Here is a 14,619-nt window from a genome sequence, read left to right as displayed (position 1 = left end):
CCAGAGTCATACACAGAATATAAATATACAGCAATACAATAATCCTAGTCTTGTGTGAAATCCCTGGTTTCCTCCCAGATCAAAGCACACCGGATACTATCTAAGGTCTGAGCGCTAACACGTGAGTATTCGCAACAACAGACAAGTTGCGAGTGAACCCTGAAGGCTTTTGAAGCAGAGGAGACCCCACAGCCGCGCCCACAACAATCAGCCAATCCGGAGCACCGTGAGTCTCCTCTGACGTCAGCCGACCAGCCAGTCAGCTGACGCACCTCCTCCCTGCATAAAGGTCCTGTCTCCGCATGATACGGCAACCCTATGTGCAATAGACAAACCTGTACTCGGCGTACAAGACGCCAGAGGCACGGGCGAAGTCCCTGAGCAGAAAGGTAAGGCGGCTGCGGAGACATCCTGCGTGCCCGCAGCCGCCATTTCTGCAGATGTTACAGGTGTATTTGGTTGTATTTTACTTTTTGGCCACAAGATGGCACTACACTTAGTTCACTGTTTGCTGTTTACAGAAGATAGGAACGAAACTATTTGTAACTGTTTCCTTGGGGTTATGAATGAGAGATGCTCTCTCTCCTATTCATAACGGCACAGGGATCAGGGCTGAGAATGGATGATTCTCATGCCCTGATCACAGAAGAACAGGGATGTGGCGATGGTGAATGGAAATGGCGCCAGAATCGCGATTGGTGGCGGTAAGTAAACAGTGTGTATATATACGCCCCTCATCTGCTAGTGGTAAACACAGGGGTGTGTACAGTATATACGTAGCAGAATTCCGGAGCTGGTTAAGCAAACGAGCAGTCTTATCTTTTTTGTCATAAACTGGCTAGCATCCAGTGTAGCTAACATGTCCAGTGTATATAAGCAGTGTGTTCTAAATGTTGTCAGTATACAGGAATCAAGTCTGAGAAAGGTTTCATAGCCGAACGCTTACTCCTTTTCTTCTAAGTTAGTCAATAAATGGTATCATCCTGATTCAAATCTACTTTTTTTGTAAGACAAAAGACAAATTGTTGTGTTCTCAAAGAAGGAATACTGCTTTAATTTAGCATCATCATGTTGTAGTTGTAGACTGAAAGAGGGTCGGAGCACAGACAAATCTGTGCTCCACCCTCTTTGCACTCAACAGATATAGATATCGTTGCTGCAAAAAGTGTATGGTGAAGTAGTTCCTTATGAAGTAATGTATAAGCAAGGTATTTGACATCACCTACTCAATATATTATATATATAAAAAACAAGCTTTGCTAGGGACTGCCGAAACAGAGCAAGGGATACATTTGTGCCTGGAGTAGGGCCTTTAGTTTATTGAAACCTCAGGTAACAACACCTTGGCCAACCACAAATTACACCTTGCTTGTTTAAACCTGTTTCCCATTGATTCTCCGTAACTAAATTACAGTTTGGTGAGTAGCAGCTAATGCACCGTATTACTAATGTAATTAAATCCATAAAATCGGCTGCTATACATGTTGCACTGATTGACACTGCTTTACGGTGAATAATGGCATCCCTGGGGAGGTATAATTATAAATGGACAACAGTAGTTGTCAGTCTACAATTAAGACAAGAGGAACACGGCATAGCAAAATGAAGACTAAATACAGAATTTTGAAGAATGCAAAGAGTAAGGATTGGATATAGAAATGTAACAAAATTTCAGATGAAGTTTACATACAAATGAAGGGAGGACACAGAAGTCAGGAGAGAAAGGAGGGGCCTTCTGGAGAACCTGCAAACAAGCTTGTGGGTGAAAAAGGCAATAGGACCATAGTATTATTATATAATTATTATTTATAGTATTTATAAAGCACCAACATATTTGAAGATTGCTCTTCCTCAGTGATATCAGGTAATGTCTGACTGCCTTATCAACTTTCAATGGTTCTTTCTCTAGCATTGTTAAAGCTTACATCTATTTTTTTAATTACATTTTCTGCTGGCTGTTTAGTACCTGTAATGAGAATCTGTTATGGAGGGCAAGTCTGCCATTGTGAGTGACCACGGGTAATGGCCGGGGAATCAGGGTACGATTCTGGTCCGGAGTGGGAGCCTGAGAACCGGCTACCACCACCACACATCCAAGTAAGGACCCATTTGCTGTATAAGTAATGTACCTGCCCTGACCGTACTTTGCAGACCAGGCATCTGTGGTCAGATGGACCCTTGACCCAACGCTATGTGCCAGAGATGACACCACTTTAACGAGAATGTGTTATGGAGGGCAAGTCTGCCAGTCATTCAACTGTGTGAAACTTTCGGTGGTACTTTCTCAGTAGCATGGTGACCACGGGTAATGGCCGGGGAATCCCGGTTCGATTCCGGTCCGGAGTGGGAGCCTAAGAAACGGCTACCACCACCACACATCCAAGGAAGGGTGATGGCACTTTGGTGGTGGCGGCCGACTGAGTGTTAAGTGGGGTGCCAGAATCAGAGCAGGAGGAGGAAGATATGTCCCGCTTCCGTGCGAAAGCTGAGAAAGATGAGATGTTCTGTGTTAAATAGTCAACTACATCCTGACAATATTTGGGGTTGATGGCACGTGTCTTCTTCTGAACACTGTACTTTAGTCGAGGGCCACACAAAATCATGACAGCGCGACCTCGAACAGACCTGCCAGGTGGCCTGCCACTGCCTTTTGTTTTGTCCATATTGTGGGAGATGAAGTGAAAGGTATGCACTGACTTGACTAATACAATGTGCAGTCACACAGGTGCAGTTAACAGGTATGCACAGAGTGGTATATCACACTGCATGCACTCACGGAGTGGTATATCACACTGTGTGCACTCACGTAGGTAGGTGGGTGCACTGAGCACAACAGGTAGGTATATGCAGTGATGGGTATTACAAATGTGCACCTGTCACACACGTACCGTGAACAGGTACAGTGACTGGTGGTATTAAATATCACACTGCGTGCGCTCACATAGGTAGGTGGGTGCACTGTGAACAACAGATAGGTATATGCAGTGATGGGTATTATAATGTGCACCTGTCACACACAGACAGGTACCGGACAGGCACAGTGACACAGCGTGTGCTCACATAGGTTGGTGGGTGCACTGAAGTGAACAACAGGTAGGTATATGCAGTGATTGATATTATAATGTGCACCTGTCACACACAGACAGGTACCGGAAAGGCACAGTGACACTGTGTGGGTTTATGTAGGTAGGTGGGTGCACTGAAGTGAACAACAGGTAGGTATATGCAGTGATGGGTATTACAATGTGCACCTGTAACACACAGACAAGTACCAGACAGGCACAGTGACACTGCGTGCACTCATGTAGGTAGGTGGGTGCACTGAAGTGAGCAACATGTAGTAGGTATATGCAGTGATGGGTATTACGATGTGCACCTGTCACACACACAGGTAGTCACTGAATGTGCTGAGCCTGGCAGTGGCACACACACTAGGAGTTACCAAGGCTGTCTATGCAACACAAGTGTCAGTGGGACACACACACACACACACACACAAAAAAGTAGATCACAAGAACAAGATTAGCTCTCAAAAGAGCTGCTGAGGGGTGCTTTTTTAGCAATAAGAATCAGCAAGGAGCAAGCTAAGAAGCCTACAAGAGCCTAACTAAGCTTTCCCTATAGGTCTCTGCACAGCAGCTCTCCCTTCTCTAATTAATGCAGGCACACAAGTGAGTGAAAAGCCTGATGCTGCCTGCCTTTTATAAGGGGAGTAGTGTCTCCAGGAGGGAGTGTAGCCTGATTGGCTACAATGTGCCTGCTGACTGTGATGTAGAGGGTCAAAGTTGACCCTAATGATGTACTATGGGGGCGAACTGAACTTCCGGAAAAGTTTGCGGTTCTCCGCAATCGCGAACCCCGGAAGTTCGCCAGTTCCCGTTCGCCGGCGAACCATTCGGGCCATCTCTAATTGTATATTATGTCTTTATATAGTGTCATAGTGTACTGTCAGAATTAGAAAAGAAAGCAGACCGAGGTCTGCATATAATATCATAATATATATCACTTTTTGTATTTAATTACTGTCAGAATTAGCCTTTAGATATTGAGTCATTTCCCTTCTTGCTTTCCCCTTTTCCCTTTCCGCCATCCATTAATTCTGTTTTGTGTGTGCATATTTCACACAACTGTATACCCTGCCAAGAAGGTTTGTATTAGCTACAGCCAGGGCCTCCTGGAGCGCCCCCCTTATAAAAGGCAGGCAGCGTCAGGCATTGGACTCACTCGTGTGCCTGCAGTTATTAGAGAAGGGAGAGCTGCTGCTGCTGCTGCAGAGAGAGCTATAGGGAAAACTTAGTTAGGCTCTTGAAGGCTTGTTAGCTTGCTCCTTGCTGATTGCTGTTGCTAAAAAAGCACCCCTCAACAGCTCTTTTGAGAGCTAATCTTTTTCTTGTGATCTATTTTTTTTTGTGTGTGTCCCACAGACACTTGTGTTGCATAGACAGCCTTGGTAATTCCTACTGTGCCACTGCCAGGCCCAGCACATTCAGTGTCTACCTGTGTGTGTGACAGGCAGCTGTTTATATGTAATCCCAATCACTCCACCTGTTTACTGTTCAGTGCACCTACCTACCTACGTGAGCGCATGCATTGTTAATATCACCAGTCATTGCACCTGTTCAGGGTACCTGTGTGTGTGTGTGTGTGACAGGCAGCTGCACATTTGTAATCCCAATCACTGCACCTGTTCACTGTTCAGTGCACCTACCTACCTACCTACGTGAGTGCACGCATTGTTAATACCACCAGTCATTGCACCTGTTCACAGTACCTGTGTGTGTGACAGGTGCTCATTTGTAATTCCAATCACTGCAGTGCATACCTGTAACCTGTTCAGTGCACCTACGTGAGCGCAAGCAGTGTAATATACCACCAGTCATTGCGACTGTTCATGGTACCTGTGTGTGACAGGTGAACATTTGTAATTCCAATCACTGCACCTGTTCACTGTTCAGTGCACCTACCTACCTACCTACATGAGCGCAAGCAGTGTAATATATCACCAGTCATTGCACCTGTTCACGGTGCCTGTGTGTGACAGCTGCACATTTGTAATACCAATTTCTGCGTGACCACACGCTGTTTAGTATACCAGTCCGTGCATACCTGTTCACTGCACCTGTGTGACAGCTGCACATTGTATTGTAATACCAGTCACTACTACCAGTTCACTTGCCACGGTCAGGGCAGGTACATTACTTACACTGCCCATTGGGTCAACCTGGTTACTGCTCCCAAGCAGGAAGTACGTGGTTGTGCAGCGGATCTAGTGACACCTCCACCGCTTGCAGGCAGGCCTGCTGCCACCTCCTCTCCTGCTACATCCTCTTCGCTGTCATCCTCCTCCTCCTCCTTGGCCGAGTGGCAGTTCAACTCTACTGGTGCTGCGATCTCCTCTCCATCTACACAGCCCCAGCTCCCCAGGGCCAGTGCTGCATGCCAGGTACGACGGTGTCACGTCATCTTAGACATGTCTTGCCTCAAAGCAGAGAGTCACACTGGAGCAGCTGGCTCTTAACAAACAGGTGGATCAGTGGCTGACCCCGCATCAACTGGAGATCGGCAACATGGTGTGTGACAACAGCAGCAATCTCATTTCGGCTTTGAATTTGGGAAGGTTGACACATGTACCCTGCATGGCACATGTGCTCAATCTTGTAATTCAGAGATTTGTGTCAAAGTACCCAGGCTTACAGTACATCCTAAAGCAGTCCAGGAAGGTGTGTGGGCATTTCAGGCGGTATTACACGGCCATGGCACGCTTTGCCGATATTCAGCATAGAAACAACTTGCTGGTAAGATGCTTGATTTGTAATAGCCCGACTCACTGGAATTCGACCCTCCTGATGTTTGACCGCCTGATGCAACAGGAGAAAGCCGTCAAACAGTATCTCTACAACTACTGTCAAAGGACACAGTCTGGGGAGATGAGGATGTTCTGGCCGAAGTACTGGACACTGATGCAAAATGCCTGCAGGCTCATGCGGCCGTTTGAGGAGGTGACAAACCTGGTGAGTCGCAGTGAAGGCGCTTTCAGCGACTTGATCCCATTAACCTTCCTCCTGGACCATGCCGTGCGTAGAGTGGTGGATCAAGCTATGGAGGAGTGTGAACAGGAACAATAACAGGAGGAAGAGTTGTGGGATCAATTCTCAGCAGAAGCAGATGATTCCTCAACACCTGCGGCAGCACAGAGGGGGAGGAGGAAGAGTCGTGTGGGGAAGAGGAGTCTGATGATAAAGAAGGTGTTGTTTTGGAGGAGGAGGATGAGGCAGAAGAACAACCGCAGCAGGTGTCACAGGGGGCTTGTGCTGCTCAACTTTCCCGTGGTATTGTTTGTTTGGCTGGGGGGAGGAGGAGAACTTAACTGACATCACTGAGGAAGAGCAAGAGGAGATGGATAGTACGTCTGCATCCAACCTTGTGCAGATAGCGTCTTTCATGCTGTCCATCCTGTTGAGGGAAGCCGTATAAAAAAAACTCAAGGGGAATGAGCTGTACTGGGTGGCCACGCTACTAGACCCTCAGTATAGGCACAAAGTGGTGGAGATGTTTCCAAATCACATGAAGGCAGAAAGGATGCAGCACTTGCAAAACAAGCTGGCAACTATGCTTTACCATGTGTTTAAAGAGAATCTGTATTGTTAAAATCGCACAAAAGTAAACATACCAGTGCGTTAGGGAACATCTCCTATTACCCTCTGTCACAATTTCGCCGCTCCTTGCCGCATTAAAAGTGGTTAAAAACAGTTGTAAAAAGTTTGTTTATAAACAAACAAAATGGCCACCAAAACAGGAAGTAGGTTGATGTACAGTATGTCCACACATAGAAAATACATCCATACACAAGCAGGCTGTATACAGCCTTCCTTTTGAATCTCAAGAGATCATTTGTGTGTTTCTTTCCCCCTGTTCTCATGCACTGAACTTTCAGGCTGCTTGTTTCTTCCTGCAAACAGCTTTGCCCTTGTCTGTAATTATTCAGTATGTGAAAGCCCAGCCAGCTCAGAGGACGATTTATCCAGCTTGTAAAAGATAAGAGAGAAGAGAGAAGCTGCCCTAATCTAAATAATACACAGGCAGTGTGCATAGAGGGGCCTGGAAGGGGGAGTTCATAGCAGAACCACAACACTGAAGAACTTGGCAGCCTTCCAGACACAGGCCAACAAGTCTGACAGGGGAAAGATACATTGATTTATTACAGAGACAGTGATAGTATAAAGTGCTTCAGTAAGCCAGAACACATTAGAATAGCTTTTTGAACTTGTAGGATGATAAAAAACAGGATGCAATTTTTGTTACGGAGTCTCTTTAAGGGTGATGTCACAGCACAACGGAATAAAGGTACCACTGCCAGTAATCCTTCTCCCATGTCCACGCAGGCAAGGACAGGACACTCCAGTGATCTCATGGTGATGTCGGACATGCGGACATTCTTTAGTTCAACGCCTCGCCTGGATCCACCCTCCACCAATGCCTGGACCAGCAGGTAGCTGACTACCTGGCCTTAAGTGTGGCTGTAGACACTGTGAGCAGCGATGAACCTTTGGACTACTGGGTGCGCAGGCGTGACCTGTGGCCAGAGCTGTCCCAATTTGCCATCCAACTTCTGTCTTGCCCTTGCCTCAAGCGTCCTTTCAGAAAGGACCTTCAGCGCAGCTGGAGGCATTGTCACTAAAAAGAGAAGTCGCCTAAGTCAAAAAAGTGTTCAGTACCTCACCTTTATCAAAATGAATGAGGCATGGATCCCGAAGGGCTACTGCCCGCCCGAAGACCAAGCCAATCCCCGCACACAGCATCTCTGTCTGCACGCCGTGTGACTGCCTGCCCCAAGACTAAGCCGGTCCTCACACAGCATCTCTGCCTGCAGGCCGCTTGACTGCCTTCTCCGCCACCACCAACAGGGTCCAGGATTCCTGAATTTTTAAATGCTAGCAGCGGCCGCTATACTAATTTTTCTGGTGCGTGTACATGCCTGCCTAATTTTTCTGGCTGCACTGCTGCTGCAACAACAAAACAAAAGGCATGTACATGTGTCAGTTCCCGTTCGTGATCGTTTCCTTGCGGCGGGAAAGGGGTTTGCATATCACAATGAAGCAAAAACCGACGGCTATATGAGTGTCTCGGGGGGTGGCACACCCAAGATAATAAGGTTGTTGCTTCATTGTGGACAGACCAAATTCGATCAGCTGGACAGTCACTATTGTTCTGTCACTTAGTTACCTCAGCCCTGTGACCATATGGGCTTGAAAACCGCTATCGCCTGCAATCTCGCCATGGTGCGCACCAGTCCAGCACGACCGTCACAACACAAACAGCTGTTTGCGGTGCGTTACATAGTGGGTTTGGTCTGTCAGTGTGAAGCAGTACTTTAATTACACTCCCTGATTGCTGTATACACATGCAAGATGTTTTAAAGCAATCCAGATTTTTCTCCGGGACTTTTGGCGTCTATCCCATTCATTCTGCCATGCAAAAACTCAGATGTTAGACCCCTTGAAACATCTTTTCCATCACTTTTGTGGCCAGCATAAGTGTTTCTAGTTTTCAAAGTTCGCCTCCCCACTGAAGTCTATTGCGGTTCGCAAAAGTTTGCATGTTCGCAAACGTTTGCGGAGGTTCGGGCCATCTCTATATACAAATGACGCCGCTATATACAGAGATCATGATAATCATCATTAAAACAGAAGGTTAGTGAAAAAAAGTACCTTATATGGTAGCTACCAGGTACTGATTGATTGTTAATTATAATCCCATGTCGCACTGTATTTACTCAACGCAGTTCCTGCAGGTATGAAATAATAGGCTACTATGCTGTCACAAGCCTTGAATTATTGTAATTGAATCTCCATATGAAGTAGAAACAGATCAATCACAGTTAATTCCGGAGCACCCCAGTCAGTGTGATGCAGTAGGTACGACACAACATAGTAGCAGTGTTGAACATCACACACAAGCAAATAAAAGCAAGTTTTTAACTGCAGGGAAAACAGTTAGCGTATGCAGCATATGCAGATATTTAGGGGACTCCATAAAGGGAACACCCAGATGCCACCACACCCCCCACCCACCCGTAGGACGTTGGCGGCCCCCAACTCTGGTGCTTAAATGTAGCAAGCCATAGAGCATGCTCTCATAATTTCTCGTCTGGACTACTGCAACGTACTACTTTGTGGACTACCGTCTAACAAACTGGCCCCGCTCCAGTCAGTACTGAACTCATCTGCTCGTCTCATTCATCTCTCTTCTCGATCTTCCTCTGCCGACCCTCTTTGTCAAGCTCTTCACTGGCTGCCAATTAACCAGAGGATTCAGTTCAAACTCCTAACCCTAACCTACAAAGCTCTCCACGATCTCTCCCCCGGGTACATATCCTCATTAATCTCCAGATACAAACCCAATCGCAATCTCAGATCGGCACATGATCTTCTGTTGTCCTCCTCTAGAATCAACTCCTCACATTCACGTTTACAAGACTTCGCACGCGCTTCACCCCTCCTCTGGAATGCCCTCCCACAACACATCCGTCACTCGCCAACCTTTGCTACCTTTAAACGCTCTCTAAAAACACACTTGTTCCGACAAGCATATGCTCTACCTTAGGCCACTTCCCTTTGTACTAAGACCAAATTGCACTCCTACTAGGTATCCTAAAACACTAAGCCTCTATATATTTGCTGCATACTACCCCTCCTCTTGTTTCCCCCCATTCCCTTTAGATTGTAAGCTCGCAAGGGCAGGGCTCTCTCCCCCTTTTGTGTCTTGGTAACCATTATACATTTTATTCATCATGTTAATTTTATCACTGTCATTACCAATTCTATAATTTGTATTTTGTATCATTCTTTGTATTTTGTCACTAATTATGTATCTTGTATATTGGTGTACACCATTGTCTGTATTATTATGTACCCCATGTTTGTTTCTTACTTTGTACAGCGCCACGGAATATGTTGGCGCTTTATAAATCAATAATAATAATAATAATAATAATAATAGAGCGATGACATTCTAAATTCTTTGGCAGAATGTACCGGTACTTTTGCTAACTTTAAAAGAACACTTTTTCTTTGAAGTATTCAAAATTGATTTTCTCAAAAACTACAAGGCCTTTTAGAAAAATTGTACTTAACTTATAAATTATCTTTCCTTATCTCACGTAACTCGTGATTTAACAATGTGGAAAGAGGCACCCAGGGGTATATAAAATGAAGTAAAAAAATAGACGCACTGCCAATGCATTCATGGGTGCATTGCCTGTGCTAATACATTTTATTGACATATATGACTTTCGTTATTGATTATCTCGATTTTAGTGTTTTTAAAGAGACACTGACGCGGAAAACAAATTATGATATAATGAATTGGCTGTGTAGTATGGATATTTACTGGAACATTAGTAGCAAAGAAAATATTCTTATATTTTTATTTTCAGTTATATAGTGTTTTTTATAACATTGCATCATTCTCTAACATTTGCAGTTTACACACTACTCAGCATTCTAAATGATTTTTACAGAGCAGACTAGTGAACTATTGACCTGTCCTCTGCAGAGAAAAACAAAATACAGTGACTGACAGTTGAGATCACAAGCCTCAGAAGACAGAGCTTTCTGCGACTTTGAAAGTCGTGGAGCTCAATGTCATGGATGACAACTGTGGTTTCTTAACTCTTCCTGTACTGGAAACAATATTAGACTTATGTCTCTGCGCCTAATGTTTTATTTCTTAGCTGTACTACACATAAAAATCATTATAGCATACATTTATTTTCGCTTCTGTGCATCTTTAAGTTAGGTGACATAAAAAAAAAACAGAAAGCACCAACTGCCATTATCTATAACCACACCCCCTAACAATGGCCTCAATTCATAAAAGGCGCGTACACACACATGCCGTACTTTAGCAAACGATGGGCCCTTCAGACCCTCCCGCTGGGCAAACGTTCTGCCGACAGTAGCATGCATAGGGGCTGCCGCTCAGGGCCGTTTTGGGGGGCTGGAGGGGTCGCAGCATGAGGGGAAAGCTATGGCCTCACTCTGCGCAGAGGGGAGAGCCTGGGGTGAGGGAGGGGGACCGTTCCTCCTCCCCGCCGAGTGTGGCCATAGATTTCCCCTAATGCTGCGACCGCTCCAGCCACCAAAATAGCCCTGAGCGGGTCCGGGGGGGGGGGGGGGGGTAGGGGGCCCGCTTAAAATTTCTGCAGGGGGGCCCGGTGGGCCTTAGTTGCGCCCCTGGTAGCACGTGTGTACAAGCTGTCGGCAGACTGATAAGACTGTTTCTGACAGATCCACTGTCGGCAGTAGGTCCGCCCAGCGGGAGGGTCTGACAGACCAGTTGTTTGCTAAAGTACGGCGTGTTTGCGCCTTTAGGGAATTGAGGCCCTTGTTAGGGGGTGTGGTTATAGATAATGGCAGCTGGTGCTTTCTGTTTTTTTATGTCTGCCAGTAGTAAAGGTGATTATGTGCAAGCTGAATGAGGATCAAACCATATGAACAAATTACATTGCACATAATATCAATCATTTCTTGATCTATTATTTTGTAACTTCTCACATTGCAATGTATTGATTTTTCCCCGCCTTTTCACTAAAGTTCCTCTTTATATTGCATTTCCACTTGATATTTAGCTCTATGCCTGGAGATCATACCTAATAAGCCTGAAGAAAATGGATAATCATCCACCATTCCTTCTTACATGCCCTCCTCATCCTGCAGACACGGCCTGTAATCTTAGCATTCAGCAAGTGCAGCTCTTGTAGACATATATTCAAATCTTGCTTCTTCTTTTTTTTTTTTTTTCCTAAGGAATTTTCACCACCCCTGCATAAAAAGTTCTGTTTGTGGCAATCAGCTCTATAAATAATAAGTGGGAGATTTATGTCAAGAAGGATTGATTTTATTGATGAATGTCACCCAGCACACCAAAGTGACACATCTGATCTATCACTCACAATCCCACTGGCCTATTTAAGCAGCACATATAAATGCAGAACATTCAAATGGGTGCACCAGTCTGTCAGCAGATAAACTGCTTTTTTCCCCTAATGTTGTCTGCTAAGTAAGAGGAAAGAGGCAAGGGAAATGATATAGAACTGTATTTAAAGAGATTCTTATGCTGTACATTAAACATTGCACTGATCCCTTTCAGAGTTGTATATGGTGCTGAAAATATGGATTCAGAAGGGAAAATATGCGTTGAATTGCTAAAAGTCTATGACATGAATGGGTTGATTAATCAATCAGCGGTAATATTACCGTGTACGCACAGCGCACAGCAATATTACCTGTACTTAGGTGCTAGTAGCGTGACCCGCAGTACTCCAATTGCGCAACCATTTCTATGGTAACATGTGCGTTACCATAGTAACAGTCATGCAACTGAAATACCTCGGGTCACGCTACTAGCTTATCTCGCGGTACTTCCACACCTAAGTACAGGGAACATAGTTGTGCGCTGTGTGCATGGGGTATATGCAATAAACTGCGTTAAGAAGAATTACACAGATTAGGTTTTAACACACGATGAGCAGAGCAGAATTTTATTTATTTAAGTATTTATATAGCGCCAACATATTACACAGAGCTGTACAGAGTATATTGTTTCTACTATAGTCTTATGTCTATGTATGTATCATGTAGTGTATGTATTGTAGTCTATGGCCAATTTAAGGGGAAGCCAATTAACTTACCTGTATGCTTTGGGATGTGGGAGGAAACCAGAGTGCCCGGGAGGAAACCCACACAGACACAGGGAGAACATACAAACTCCTTGCGGATGTTGACCCGGCTGGGATTCGAACCAGGGATTCAGCGCTGCAAGGCAAAATCGCTAACCACTATGCCACTGTGTTGCCCAATGTATTCAATTGTAAAAAAAATCGCCTGGTCACTAGGGGGTGTAAACCTGTGGTCCTCAAGTGGTACATCAGCCAATAGAAACCAGAGTTGTCCTTTTATTTGGTATCTGCGCTAGAAACAACTGCAAACTGATTGGCTGGTTGCTGCCTATTTATAGCACCTCTGTACACCCTCGAGCTCTTTCAGCATTCCTGTTCTTTGTGGGTGATGTCACAGAACAGCTAATAATCCTGTCTGCTATAATCACACCCTCCTGTATCCTGAAATTCATGGTGTACCTAATGTAGACAAAGAGGTTTTTATTGACTGTGTAGGATGTTTCATTTCACATACGCCATAATGCCAGAAATGTAATCACACTCATTGAGAGGTTGAAGAGCGTCCATAATTTTCACTAGCAATAGAAGGAATAACATTGAATTATTCATGATTACTTTTGCTTTTAACAGACTCTTCCCTTCACATGTCATGTTTTAATGATCCACGGTTATTACTTTACTCCACATTATTAACCCCTTGGCGCTGACAGGTCTATAATTCTTTCGCTTTGTCATTAATGCAGTTTAGATTACTCTTCAGCCTGGCTGGCATCAATGAGGACTCCGCTATTACCGTACTTAATGTGGAAGGAAAACTTCCAGCGGGTCACCACCTAGAGAATTTTAAGTGCTGTCTTCACAACGGGTTTAAAAAAAATCATAATAAATGAAGACTCTGACTTATGGCTACTGTTAACAAGAAAACCTCAACTTTAAAACTGGAAGTCTTTCTGTGGAGTGATAATGAACAGCAGATTCTATGGGCTTGATTCACAAAAGAGTGCTAACTGTTAGCACGGCCGTTTTCGCGGCAAATATTCACATTTTTCGTGGAAACGCAAACTTTCGTGCGAAAACTATATCGATTCCGTGGGAAAATTTGCGTTTGCGCGCGAAAACGTTATCATTTTGCGTGAAAATTCACGATCGCGTGCAATGCGAAAATTCGCGTGAAAATGGCCGTGCTAACAGTTAGCACTCTTTTGTGAATCAAGCCCTATCAGTCTTGCTCAGCCGAGGTCGTCAAGTACACCTGAACTTTTCAAATGCCCTTTTCATGTACTCGAGAAAGTATTTCAAATTATTCATACAGGCTATTCGCATTTTACATGTGTTTAAAGACTATTTTTGAATCCCCCGCCTTTTGTCTCCCTTTTTGCCCCAGTAAAGAGGGGACCACTGCTCCCCAAATTTCTGGCATTATACTGAGATGGAAGTAACTCTGAAGTTCCAACAATAACATCACACTCAGGCTTTTAGCCGGCGTACGTATTATTATGACGGCTCACCCTGCTTAAAGAGACTCTGTAACACAATTTTCATCCTTATTTCTTCTATCCTATAAGTTCCTATAGCTGTTCTAATGTGCTCTGTCTAACTGCAGCCTTTCCTACTTGCACAGTGGCTGTATTATCTTTGTTATATGATCTAATCTTCTCTCCTCTGTTGGGTCTGTCGGGCTGAGGCAGTCAAGCTGGAATGTGCTGTGCTGCTTGTGATTGGCTAGAAGCTATACACACCCTCTCCAGGTCCCCTGCGCACTCTGTATGACTCACACACCGAGCTCCTCTCAGCGTATCATTTGCTAGGTCTTTTGTTTGTAAACACTGCATAAAAATGGCAATTACAAGCCAGGATTGCAGCAGGGAGTGGCAGAAAGAGCACAGAGGGTCCCAGGAGAACATAATGAATAGAATGGTATGCTTTTTACTGTACAAATT

General features: G+C 44.8%; 1 long non-coding RNA gene across 6 annotated transcripts in view; it reads left to right on the top strand.

Annotated features, from left to right (window-relative positions):
• The window catches only part of LOC137539148 (uncharacterized), a 413,808-nt gene that overhangs the window by 166,483 nt on the left and 232,706 nt on the right, over positions 1–14,619 (top strand). Inside the window, exon 5 of one of the 6 annotated variants that reach the window (XR_011024931.1) lies at positions 13,423–13,603. The exons of the other annotated variants lie outside the window; for them this stretch is intronic. This is a non-coding gene — a long non-coding RNA (uncharacterized lncRNA). Of the gene's footprint in view, positions 1–13,422; positions 13,604–14,619 lie in introns of those variants that run through there. 6 annotated transcript variants of the gene reach the window in all.

The sequence above is a fragment of the Hyperolius riggenbachi genome, chromosome 11 (assembly GCF_040937935.1).
Source record: "Hyperolius riggenbachi isolate aHypRig1 chromosome 11, aHypRig1.pri, whole genome shotgun sequence".
NCBI classification, from domain to species: Eukaryota; Metazoa; Chordata; class Amphibia; order Anura; family Hyperoliidae; genus Hyperolius; species Hyperolius riggenbachi.
This window is presented reverse-complemented; position numbering and strand designations above follow the sequence as displayed.